This window comes from Lissotriton vulgaris, chromosome 11 (assembly GCF_964263255.1).
Source record: "Lissotriton vulgaris chromosome 11, aLisVul1.2, whole genome shotgun sequence".
In the NCBI taxonomy this organism is placed as follows: Eukaryota; Metazoa; Chordata; class Amphibia; order Caudata; family Salamandridae; genus Lissotriton; species Lissotriton vulgaris.
This window is the reverse complement of record NC_141699.1, coordinates 257,663,918-257,676,182: the sequence shown is the minus strand read 5'-3', so window position 1 is coordinate 257,676,182 and position 12,265 is coordinate 257,663,918. Positions and strand designations below refer to the sequence as shown.

Here is a 12,265-nt window from a genome sequence, read left to right as displayed (position 1 = left end):
TTAAAAATGTATGATTTTACTACAAATGTACGTAAGTGAGCTTTTGGGTGTCAGGGTTGCCCCTGTGTTTGTGCATATGGTCTGTGCTCGAGAGGATGAAACACAGCTGTCCGGCCTCGTTGAGCGCTAGATTGCAGTATTCCCGAGGCGCTAGTGCACAAAGCTTTTGGCGCCAACATGTCTAAATTAACTGAGTGCCGTATTTATGACGTCACACCTATTAACCTGCAGTCGCTCCAATGAATAGAACGTAGGGATCGTTTCCTCTAAGGGCACAATACAGATGTTTTCATTTATCTACTATGCTTAGTGCCTGGAAACTTCCCTGGCAATGTGAGATATATATCGACGAGCAGATCCCGTCACTGCGAGTGGAATGGTTCACTACGAGTGTGAACAATAACTTGTCTTTTATAGCGCTGCATACAGCCGTTCGGAGCGCTATTCCGTATGAGCTGCAAACAGCGCGTCATTATTTCCATATTTAATTGCAAGTCATTTACGGAAGTCGGCAGAGAGAGTGGGTGATACTGGCATTCGAACCCTCGACCGTCAAGCCCATGATCGGAATACAACGGGGACACGTGTAATTTCCTGAACCCTTTTGCCAACTGTAACACACTTCCTATTACGTTCTTGTTATGTAGGATTTGCATCTTCAAATAGGAGGCCGTTATTTACGTCTATTTGCGATTTTCATGGATTCTTTTTCAAACTAAACAACACGCAATAGTGTTACACGGAAGCGCTAAGATTTTTGAGCACTTTAGAAAAAAAACACAGTATAATAAAAGAGATGCTAATTTCACGGATTCTTCTTCGATCTGTGAAGCGACCTGGGGAGTGCAGGGGAGGGGGCGGAGAGGGGAGAGGTGCGACACGGCATGTAATAGTAGCGTGTTACCAGCTGCTTAGAAGGACGAGCCATTGTGGTAAAGGCAGCAGCGAAAAAAGCAACATATGGCTGGGGAGTGCAGGGGAGGGGGCGGAGAGGGGAGAGGTGCGACACGGCAGGCAGGCAGGGGAGGAGAGTAGGAGGAGGAGGGGGGAGGAGAGTAGGGGAGGCACGGCCTAGCGGCCGTGCAATCAAGAAGTGAGGGGGCGGAGCTGGGGGAGGCTGTGAGAGAGAGTAGGCAAGGCAGGCGGCTGGGGGCATGTGCACGCGCATTTAAGCTCAATGCGCATGCGCATTGAGCTTACATTTCTCGTGCACTGCAAGGAATCGCCACGATTCCTTGCAGTGGATAAAGAGTGGATAAGCCCCCATAGTCTCGCTTGCTCGATGCGCATGCGCATCGACAGGCGAGACCTAAAAAAAAAACATAGCCGAGCTTAGCCGGTCGGGTTAATAATGCTGGAGTTCGGTTTCTCTATCAATTTAAAGAGATTTGTGTTAAAATCAGGTTCTCTTCCTCTGAATAGGTTTTGTTCCAGCCTAGAGTCCCGACACTACGTCACACGCACTTAGATTACGGCCCAATGATCGCCCTTCCGACACTTTACACAGCAGCAAGGGGGGGGGGGGGGCTCCTCGCCTCTTCAGGTCCGCCTCCTCCTCAATACACTCCCCTGGGCCATCTCTCGGTTTCGTTTCCTCGGAAGCAGGGCGTTTCTGCCTGTGAGTTTACCCTTCTGCGTCACAAGGTCTACTTGTAAGTTTCGATTCCTCACGGCACTTGCTGCTCTCCGAGGCAGACGGACAAAGCGCACCGAAGCAGCTGTTTAGACAGCAGCAGCCAAAGTGACTCAAGTCCTTTTCATAGGCACCAACCACTGTACGGCTGTGGGTCTCGAGCCCCCATGATGTTTCAGCTGAGGGTACCGACCCCCAGACTTGACCCCCCCCCCCCTTCATTGCAGCAGCATTGTGTCAGCTGAAGTGCAGAGAGGGCAGTGTGCAAAATGAGCTGAGTGACCAAATGGCTGCATGCATGTCACCAAGACACACGATTTCCGGTTCTGGGTTATGATTTAACTTATCAGTGCATTACGGGAGTTGTAGTCCTGGCTCATTTTGAAGGGCCAACACACCTGATAACAATAATAGGTAAAAGTTAATTACAGTAATGGAAAAGTGGTCTCCCTGTGACATGGAACCATTTTGTCACCCTACAAATGAGGCATGTAGGGGAGTGTGGGAGAAGAAGAGATACTGCACGTAGGGCAAGAAGCAGAGTGGGCAGTGTGCGAGCAAAAGGGGCAGGAACACAAAGCAGTGTGGGTAGAAAATACCTGGTGCAAAAAGAACAGTATGAAGAGTGCGACAGTCCAAGGTCGAAGCTTTCAGGGCTTAACTGGGGCTTGTGTATCAGAATGCAAAGTCACCCTGCATCAGCTGCAAGTACTGGTGGATCAATGTATTCTCCCTCAAAGAGGTTTTTCTCAAGAAACATTGTGAGAGCGATGACAGATTTAAAGGTGAAACATCAACATCACAAAATCTAGCGACGTGAAAGGACCTATGAATTTTAGCTCCATTTTCTAGATGAAATCAATGGCACTGTCTGTCATCTGGCTGCACAAAGTGGGAGAGGTGCCCTATTTTTGGGAAAAGGACAGGGTCACAGAAATAAAACTTAACAACAAATGTATCCTTTCCCACAAATCTCTTTTTGATCACTCTTATCATTCATACAAATTATTCACAAATAATCCTTCTTAACAGTTGGCTCGTGGATAACTCACTACAAAAACAGTGATTCATGTGTTATGCAAAAGTGTCAAATGTATTACACAATTATTAATCTTTCAAATTTTAGCATCTACTATGTAAAAAGTTTTCTCAGTTAAAAGAAAATCTTTAATTCTTCTCACATATTAAACCAAATACCTAGTAGATCATTAGTTGTCAAAAGATTGTTTTTCCATATCGATCATTTTAGCAAAACACAACTTTATGACAATCAATTTATACCACTAATAAAAACACAGATAAAATCACAAAACCTTCATTGGCCCCTAGGACCATGTCTGCAAATGAGGAAGCTTGGTGGGCTGCCAAAATGTTTGATGCAAGCAACAGGGGGACTTGATTTAAGACAGTGGGGGATCCCAGATTTCCTGTCAAATCTGAAAGAGCAGGAAAATCAGTGGGTTAAGTTAGAAGCCAATTGTCTGCTATTGCTTTTTTTTTTTGCCACTCTCAGAGAAGTAGGGAACCCCACAAAGAACGCGGGGGTCAAAAAGGCCATGAAGGGGTAGGAGTGTGTGTGTTTCTTTCCAAGCATGGTACATGGAGGCCCATAGACATAGGCAGATTAACTGAGGCACTGAAAATTCTTACAGCCTTATCTTTTACCTTTCTGAGCCATTGCACTTCTGTCTGGATTATTGGATGACATTTTTGGGCCTTACGGTAAACGAGTTTTTCACCTCAGAGGCGCGTCCAGATCTCCTCTTACATCAGAATGGCACACCTCTCACGCATTTTTAACTTTTACGCTGTGTAAAATATACTAGTTTAAATAGGATTCGACCAAGTGGGTTTCCTGTCCCATTGCTTTAGAACTGGGGCAGCTATGGCTTCTCTGGTGATTGTATGCCTCCAGTAGTGATCAGAAGGCTAGGGAGGTGGACATCCAACTTTTGACATTATATGAGACTCCATCTTCTTTAGCCACTACTGCGACATCCCTTTGTGTTTCTGATCGCTTGCATATTTGCAATGTAAGCCGGGATGTGGACTTTATCTATTGCATTTTTGTCTCTTTCAGAGTTCTCTGCCAAAATGGGTCAATATCCATCAGTGTGGCCATGCATTCATTCACAGAGTATGCAAAAGTTTCCAGGGTTCTAGTATGTAGGCAGAGCAGTTACACGTAGGCTTAAGTGCCTTTTGTTTGTTGTTGGTGGACTCAAACTACAGCTTTTATTTGTTTTCCTGGAAAGTTTCCTGGTTGGGATGATCCCATTCCATAAAATCTCAATAATACACACTTTAAACAATGACGTCTCTCCTCAGGAGACAAGAACTCAGATTTTTTTTTTAGATCAAAGCTATCTAGAGTGAAGTAGCGACTCTCAGAAGTCTCAATCTTCTTACCACAAATTATACCAAGGCAACATGGCTGGATGGACCTTGCCTCAGAGCAATGAACAAATTCTTGAAAAAAACGAATAATTTCGTTCAGAAGCTGTTTGCAGGTTCCTCGTTGAGGAATGGATGCTAATGTCAGGAGGACCCTGTTTTGGTAGAGGAGGGCAAATTCACTAGTAACTTCCTGGTCCCGTGGCTGAAAAACTTCACAAAAAGCTAAACCAGGCAATTCTGGACATCTTACTTCTCTTGTTGTCATACTCTAGAGCGGATATGATTCACAGGCCATGGGGCTGTCGGTCCTGAGATAGGTCCGGAAATCTCTACGTTTGGCTCATGGGTTGCTTGTAGTGTAATTTATATGGGACAGTGGAGGGCTAGGATAGATCTCCAATTGGAGGGGGGAGAGGGGCAATATGCCTTTCCCTGATATTAGACTGTAGTTTTAGGCTGCTTTGTGGATTAGTGTTATGTATCATGCAAAAAATATAAAGTGCCTTCATACTTTATGTGTATGCTTGTTGGTGTGATGCACCTTGCCCGTTTGAAGGGATTCCTATTGTTGATGGTATGCTTCAACCCCTCAAGAGGATGCAAGTAGAACATTTGAAATTGATGGATAATGTGATCATCACTAGGGGTTATGATTGCAATATACGTGTACTATACCTCGCTCTATCTATGCTGTTGTCCATACAGCAATATTCAAAAAGTGTACCTATTTTATTGTGTCAATGGTTATAAAAATGATGTTTTAATTAAGCTGTGCCAAGTCTGTGAACCACAATCCTGAGGCCTCAGTCTTAGAGTACCTTCAATTAGGAGGGTTTTAAATGATTGAGGGGTAATAGGATTGGCCTCTGTGCAGAGGTGAGGCCAAATTATAGTAAGTACCCACCCACACCACTATATAGGTGGCGAAATGTCCAGGGGCAGGTCCTCCGTTAAGGTGGAGGAGCATCGCCCCACTGAAAAATTGCCCCAGAGCGAGAAAAATAAACTGCTAATGAAGTTAATTTATTACCATTATATTTTTCAAAACCCCGTCCCGAGCCGAACGTATGGACGGGGCGGGGCTAGTGATTCCTGCCGCTGCCAGTCAGGCAGCAGCAGAAAGTAGTGATGGGCAGGGCCAGGTGCGTAACACAGGCCCCCACATCCCCAATGGTGCGGGGAGTCCCTAGCATCAGGGGGCCCCCTCGGCACAGTACTCAGGTCTGAGCGTTCCAGGTAAAATCCGGAGCGGGGGCCCCTCCGTGTACATTGGCGGGGGGGGGCGGGGGTGGGAGGCCCTTAAAACTTTCGTCGCACCACTGGGCAAGGCACTTGAAGCTTAAAGTGCATTTCTTTTTGGCCGGCTATCTTGCAATGGCCAGCCAGACATGCACATTTTAAACCTCTCTAACCCAGCTGTCTTAAACAGCATAGGGCTTCAGTGTCCTAGGGAGCGGTGAGTGAGCATGAGAGCAGCACCAGGATTGGTCCCTGCAGTTTTTACTGGTGCCTGCCTGCCTGGAGAAATCCTGAGCGAGGGGGAGGAAGTCGCGCCAGGAAGGTAAGTGTTTTTTTTTTCTTTACTTATTTTTTAATTTTATTTTTGCCTCCACCCCACCGCCCTCCTTGTGTGCCAGCTGCCACCGAAAATGTGACAAAAAGCTACAAGGGATAAAGTGGACTTCTATTCTTGTCATCCTCTAGATGGGAATATGATTTGCCAGCCACGGGGTGGGGTTTGGGGGGGGGGGCAGCTAGCATCCTGGTGGTCCTAGATCTTCTAGCTCTACACCGGGGTTGCCTATAGTATAATGTATATGGGTCAGTGGCTGGCTAGTTACAGTCTCAGTTGCAAATTAAAATTAAAAAGAAGAGCAGGAACTCTAGAGATCTCATTACCCTTTATTAGTTAAGGGGAGTGCGTGTGACATTTCTTTTTTGTTATTTTATTTCAAAGTGCTTGTTAGAGGCGACGGAGTGGGGATTGTACTCTAAATTGTCCATACTGCATTATTGAAAATGCTTACCTGTTTTTATTGTGTTTTCATCGTGCTTTGGTTAAATTATGCTACGTCTGATGACCACAGTCCTGGATGCCCGATTGTCATTTTTGTCAGTCTCCATAGTTGACAATTTTCAAAAGTCCAAAAAGCACTACTCCGGTCCAATTTTTTTCCCCTTAGACTTCTGGGGCTTGTACTTCCGTTTTATAATGGCATAAAAAGACTACAGCACAGAATTCAAAGAAAAAAAACCTGGACTGGAGCAGCACCCCACGCATGGACCTGGCAATCTTGGATTCTCCTGCGTGCTTTCTACCACCTTGGGAGGGGAGGGGTTCATTCTATGGGCCCGGGTTCAATTGCAGTGAGTTTGCAGGGCAGGTGATGACAGAGAACAGATGCACACGGGAAGAGACCCACTGAAAGTGAAACTTACACAGCAGAGAAATGCAGAGAGGCAGAGACTGACGGGGGCAGGTGGTAGATGCAGCGCCTCTCATGGTGATAGGAAGGAGTGACAGTGAATTCAACGGAGGCAAACAGACAGAGGAGAAACACGAAGTCTGACAATTAACACGGTGACGTAGAGATAGAAAGACACAGAGACAGTAAATAAACCAGGAGGTAGAGAGAGAGAGAGAGAGAAAGTCAGGAATCCGCATAAAATACCAGGGAATGCAGAACGTGACAAACAAGAATAGATCACACAATTACCGACGCGTGCGGCTGCTGCTGGAGTCTGATGTTGCGCTTCAGTTTGTGAAGAGCGGGGTTGGTGTTAAAAGGAGATTCCGCTGTCTTCTTCGAGCCGCTGCATCCCCAGCTCCAATCCTACGTCGCTCGCACCTTTACGACCACTTTATCGCCTTCCTTGTGATAGAAGCAGATAGCCGACTGACGCTGCACTTTTGCCAGGAAGAGTGTAAGTAAAAACAGCTCAGCTCCCTAGGTCCGCCTCCTCCTCCTCGAAGCAGCCCACATACATTACTCACACGCATAGACCTCCGCTGCCCTTGGTTTCGTTTCCTCTGCAGCGTGTCATCTATGCCTATCCCTCGACACTCCTGCCAAAGCTTGTTTTAAGTTGCGATTCCTGTCTCTGAGGTAGCTGCAGCTCCCTGTGGAGTTAGCCGTTGTTCATAGCGCCCAAAGCAAAGGTGTTAACAGCAGGACTCACAAGCGCACCAACCGCTTTCTTAGGCGCTAGTTTTTCGACGGCACCAGCCGGGGCTCAGGTCCCAGCTGTGTTCGCGCAATAAAGTCACTGTCCACAACTTCTTAGTCAGCCAAAAAGGCCACCTTATTAAGACAGGTTATAAACAACACATCAAAGCACTTCTTTATTTATTTATTTAATTACTAATTCAAACTGCTCTCAGCCTAACAGATCACTCCTACCCACTGATAAACCCCCCACCAAGTTAACCCTAACCAAACCAGAAGCCCCTAACTCTTATGTATACCCCTTCCTTTCCTACAACTGCCTATTGAGGGTGGACCAACCCGCTCCAGGCTGCCCACCCCCCACTAAAATCCGCCCAAAAAGAAAAACAACCAGTCTTAAAGTGGCAAAAATAAAAAACCCAACTAAACCAGCACGTAAGCACTGGAAAAACAAAAGGCCTAAAGAAAAAAGAGGGAAGGGTGGGTGGGACAAAAACGAACCTCGCCGCCCGCCTCCCTAATGCTCAATGCTCCCTTGCCCTGCGCTGGCCCTAATTCCCCCACCTGGCCCTCACTAATCAGCACCCCACCTGCCGTGGCCATTGACCTGCGCAAATCTACCCGGGGAGAGACCGGCTCGCGCACAGCTCTCCCCGGGTCCCCCCTCGCGCAATAAAGTCACTGTCCACAACTTCTTAGTCAGCAAAAAAGGCCACTTTATTAAGACAGGTTATAAACAACACATCAAACCACTTCTTTATTTATTTATTTAATTACTAATTCAAACTGCTCTCAGCCTAACAGATCATTCCTACCCACTGATAAACCCCCCACCAAGTTAACCCTAACCAAACCAGAAGCCCCTAACTCTTATGTATGCCCCATCCTTTCCTACAACTGCCTATTGAGGATGGACCAACCCGCTCCAGGCTGCCCACCCCCCACTAAAATCCGCCACCCAGGAAAACCTTTAGAGTTTTCCTGCCCCACCCAAACAGTTAAACTGAACTCTGAGAGCACCACAATTGAAAACCAAGAACTTGTGCAATTAAATCGCGTAACTCTAAAAGATGAAATGAGTGACCCATGCGAGAAAGGTAGACACCATCCTCACGAAATAGGTGCCATTCCGAAACCTGCAAATGAGGGTGAGCCAAAGCATAAATACAGAAATCATTACAAAACAGTCTCATAGAACGGTTCAGCGTCTTCCGTGCTGTGTCCATCGCAGAAGCATGCCTTGCACCAGTCCAGTGAAGTCGAGGCACAAATTCTGTCCAGATCACCATGGTGCCCGCCCATGCGTCTCTGAGTACCTCCGGATCCATTTGCTGTGTTATAATCAAAGGTAAGCCACATAAGGAGACCAGGTCGTTCTCGCCCAGAAGAATGACTAGCAGGTCAGGCGGGCCCACACCATTAATACCAAGAGTAGCCAGCAAAGGAAACAAACCCCCCCAACGCATTCCTCCAATACCATGCCAGACAACCTCATGTGTCAAACCGTTAATACCCAAAGATCGCCCACAAAGTTGGCCTTCTGCAGCCACTGCGGCCCACGACAAGAAAGAGTGTCCAATAATCCACACCCTCCGGTTTAAGCCAGCCATCCTGAGCCAGGGACCTAGTAGAAAACGAAATGTTAACGAAGCAAAGATGTGCTACTTTCTCACATATTGCTCGCATCACCCCAACCTCCACCTCCCAATTCTCCAGATCTGAGACCAGTCCCACCCCTGCCGGGCAGCCTCAGTCGCCGCCCCAATACTAAAGAAATAGGCACCAAATGGGAAGGCTCCAATCCCAGAGCTAACAATACCTCCTGTAACACAGTCAATAACTGGACAACCGTAACAGGACTGCCATCAGCATGACAAAAGATCACACCAGACGAAAAAACACAAGACTTCAAAAACACTCCCACTCACACACCGGGCAACAAGCCACAACACCACTCCTACCAAGAAAACCCACTTACCCCAACCCAGCCGGTCAGTTGTGGAAGCGCGTAAACAGATGCGCAACCTATCTGGCTCAAAAACCACTTCCTCACTGGTCATGCCTACCCTGGTGCGCAAGCCCAAAAGCTCAGAGGCCCGAAAGGCCCCCCCGAAAAAACAACCACACAAAACACAACCAAAATTTGAAATACTCAAACTCATCATAACAGCAACCCCTTAATCGAAACAACATTTGTTGGAGCAATCCAAAGGGATCGGCCGACGCAAACACCTGGAAACAGACTGCAGCCTACCCAGGCCCTTCAAAACCTTGACCAACACCCCCCCCCCCCACCGGATCTCTTCCCCACCGCAGCAGCCCATAAAAAGAGACCCCCGCAAATTCGCCAGAGATGGCAACTGAAAAACATCAACAAACTTGCTACTCCAAATCCTAGACTTAGGTTTCTCCGATAAGGGTGAACCGAAACGGCATACCAATTCCAGAGTAAGGCAACTTTTTGTGAACAAACTGGTCCCCTTCACTTGAAGTCATTGTGTGAGCATCATCCCCTGTCCGCCCCGCTCGAATGGCGGTATCATCCCCTTGTGACTTAGTTCACAGCAGCATGCCGCTCAGACAGCTTGGTAAGAGCAACTTGCTCACCAACATCCCCATCCCCAACACCAAGAGAACGAGTATGTTTGACGGGGAGACTCTCCCCTTGTTGCCACACAGACCACCACCCTTCCGGACCTTTAGGCAACTGCGCCAACTTTCGTCAAAACACAGCAGAAATCCCCTTGGCGTAGCTTTGTTGAAGCCGGAACTCTCACTTTTGCGTGGTCCGCACCAGACTCCTGCAAAAACTAACAACATGGGATTGCCCCACACCCCCTTCCCAAACCCTTGTGGCAACATGTCTAACCTCCCCAGCCCGTACTTCTCCGTCTTCAAAATCGTCATCGTCAATATCCCAATGCAAGACATCATCCTCAACATAATTTCCACTTCCACCAAGAATCTCCCCATCTCCCACACCTCCATCGTAATACTCCCATTGGATACCAGCACTGCGCACTGCGCCCTTTTTGGACCCGGCCCTTTAGGCAGGTTCACCCGAGACTTTTTGCTTTTTCCTAGCCTGTTTCTGTGACCTGGTGTTGGTGATTTTAGGCCTCTGCGCACTTTTTCACTGTGGTACAGTGTAAAGTGCTTGAGCTCTCTGTGTAGGTGTGGTGAGTGACCTGCCCTCCCATAGGAATGCATGGGGAATATGTATGACCATGGTAGTTCCTGATTTGTGGGGAGTGCAGGGTCAAGTTTGGTATGTGCGAACTCGTAGGATTGAATGCTGCGCAATGATATATGCGGCAAGGTTGTGTCTAGTGTAGAAGTGCCACTTTTAGTAGTTGGCATATTTGTGTAAATTGTGTCTGGCGTGTGATTGGCTGGAGCCTGGCTCCAGGAGTGAGCCTGGGCCTGCTTGTGGATTGACTGTCTGGTTTGAGGGTCCTGAATGGGGCTGGGTTTTCCCCACACAATGCTGGCTCCACCCCCTGGGGTGCGTCTGATGTCCCTAGCCTGGCCAGTGAAAGGAATTCCCTATAACCAGTTCTAGCTGGTTCTCACACTGCCTGCACCCTGCTAGACAAAGGATTTCTCTGTATAAAAAGGGGCTGTGTCCTCTTTCAAAATGTTCTTGTTTTTAACTTGAATCCTGCCAGGGGCGTGCTGCTGCTTGGGCTCAGGGGTAGGCTTGCCTCCCTGGCCCTGCCCAGCCCCTGGATGCTGATGGACTGCTGATGCCCTGGACTCTGGAGACCTTTTGCTGGGTCCCCTTTCCTTCACTTTGCTGCTGGACCTTGCTTGTAGCACTGGGGGAGTGCTTTATTTGAGACAGAGACCTTCTTTTGCCTGCTAGCGCTTAGGAGCGCTTGATTTGTCTTTCATAGCGCTGGGAGCGCTTTTTGCTTTATTGGAGCGTTTCTCCGCCCCGCATTTTGCGTGAGGAATTGCAGGTGCCACCCTGCTCTATGCCCGAAATCACTATTTGCTTTATTACGGGTGCCACATAGTTTATTTAATTATTTAGCCAGTGCCTACCTCGCTTCTACGTTTTAAATGATTCTCGAGGGTGCCCACTCCTCGTTTTTCCGCTCGAAGAGTCACCGCCATTGGCCCGGGCCTCGATCAGCCTCGGAGCGGCCGCGCGGTGATTGGCTCCCTCTGGGGGGCCAGACGAAGAAGCAGCGCAGTCATAGGCTGACTGTTGGGGGCTCGCCCCGTGGGGCCGTGCTGGAATTGGCCCAGCCGGGAGCAGTGCCGCGTCAGGAGGGGCTCGTGCAGAGAGCCGCGCTGGGATTGGCTCAGCGCTGACCCCTGAATGGAAGACGAGGCTGCCGCAGCTGGCTGTGGAATGGTCGCCCGGGGCCCCCTGCGAGCTGAGAGGGAGCCCCGGAGGAGACGTTGATCTGGAGCCTTGCGGTTCCGCTCTGAAGGACTGGGGGAATGGAGGCCGCCGGTTCTCTACGAGGCTCCCATGAGAGCCCCACCCGCCGCCTATGCAGCCAGCAGGTAGAGAAGCGGAGTCCCCAGAGAGAGCGGCCCGGTGAGTAAAAAAGGGCCGGGGGGCTCCAGGGGGGCTGCTGTTGGTGCCGGAAGACGGCACAATGACGAGGATGGAAGTAGGGCTGCCCCAGATGACAGTGGGCCGCCCCAACATTTCGCCGGAACCCAAGTGCTCCAACCCGGGCCCATATTTGTTTAAAAGTCCCTGTGAGGGGCTCGGGGGCACAGTGGGTTATTACGAGGCCCCAGAGCTGAAGGGGCAGTTTATTTGACGCCCCCGGCCCCAGGAGCATTGTTGTGTCTAGAGCCCTGTGTGGCTCCGACGCTCAGGGGGCATTTCCTCTGATCACGAGTCCCCAGAGGGGGGACTCCAATGTTTGGGCATGTGTGGTGTCGGAGCCTGTGTGGCTCCCACATGTGTGATGTCAGAGCCTGTGTAGCTCCAACGTGTGCAGAGTGTCAGAGCCGGTGGGGCTCCAACAGAAGCGCAGATTTACCCTCAGGGCTAGTGAGAGCCATGTCACAGTTTTTTCTCCAACTGCCCAGCAATTAGTGG

At 48.9% G+C, this 12,265-nt stretch overlaps 1 protein-coding gene across 1 annotated transcript in view; it reads right to left on the bottom strand.

The window, feature by feature from the left end:
• Window positions 1-7,025, bottom strand: part of LOC147679612 (2'-5'-oligoadenylate synthase 1-like) — a 107,444-nt gene extending 100,419 nt beyond the window's left edge. Inside the window, exon 1 of the mRNA XM_086943185.1 lies at window positions 6,748-7,025. The gene's annotated coding sequence lies outside the window, so the exon portion shown is untranslated. The remainder of the gene's footprint in view (window positions 1-6,747) is intronic.
• Window positions 7,026-12,265: the final 5,240 nt, after the last annotated feature.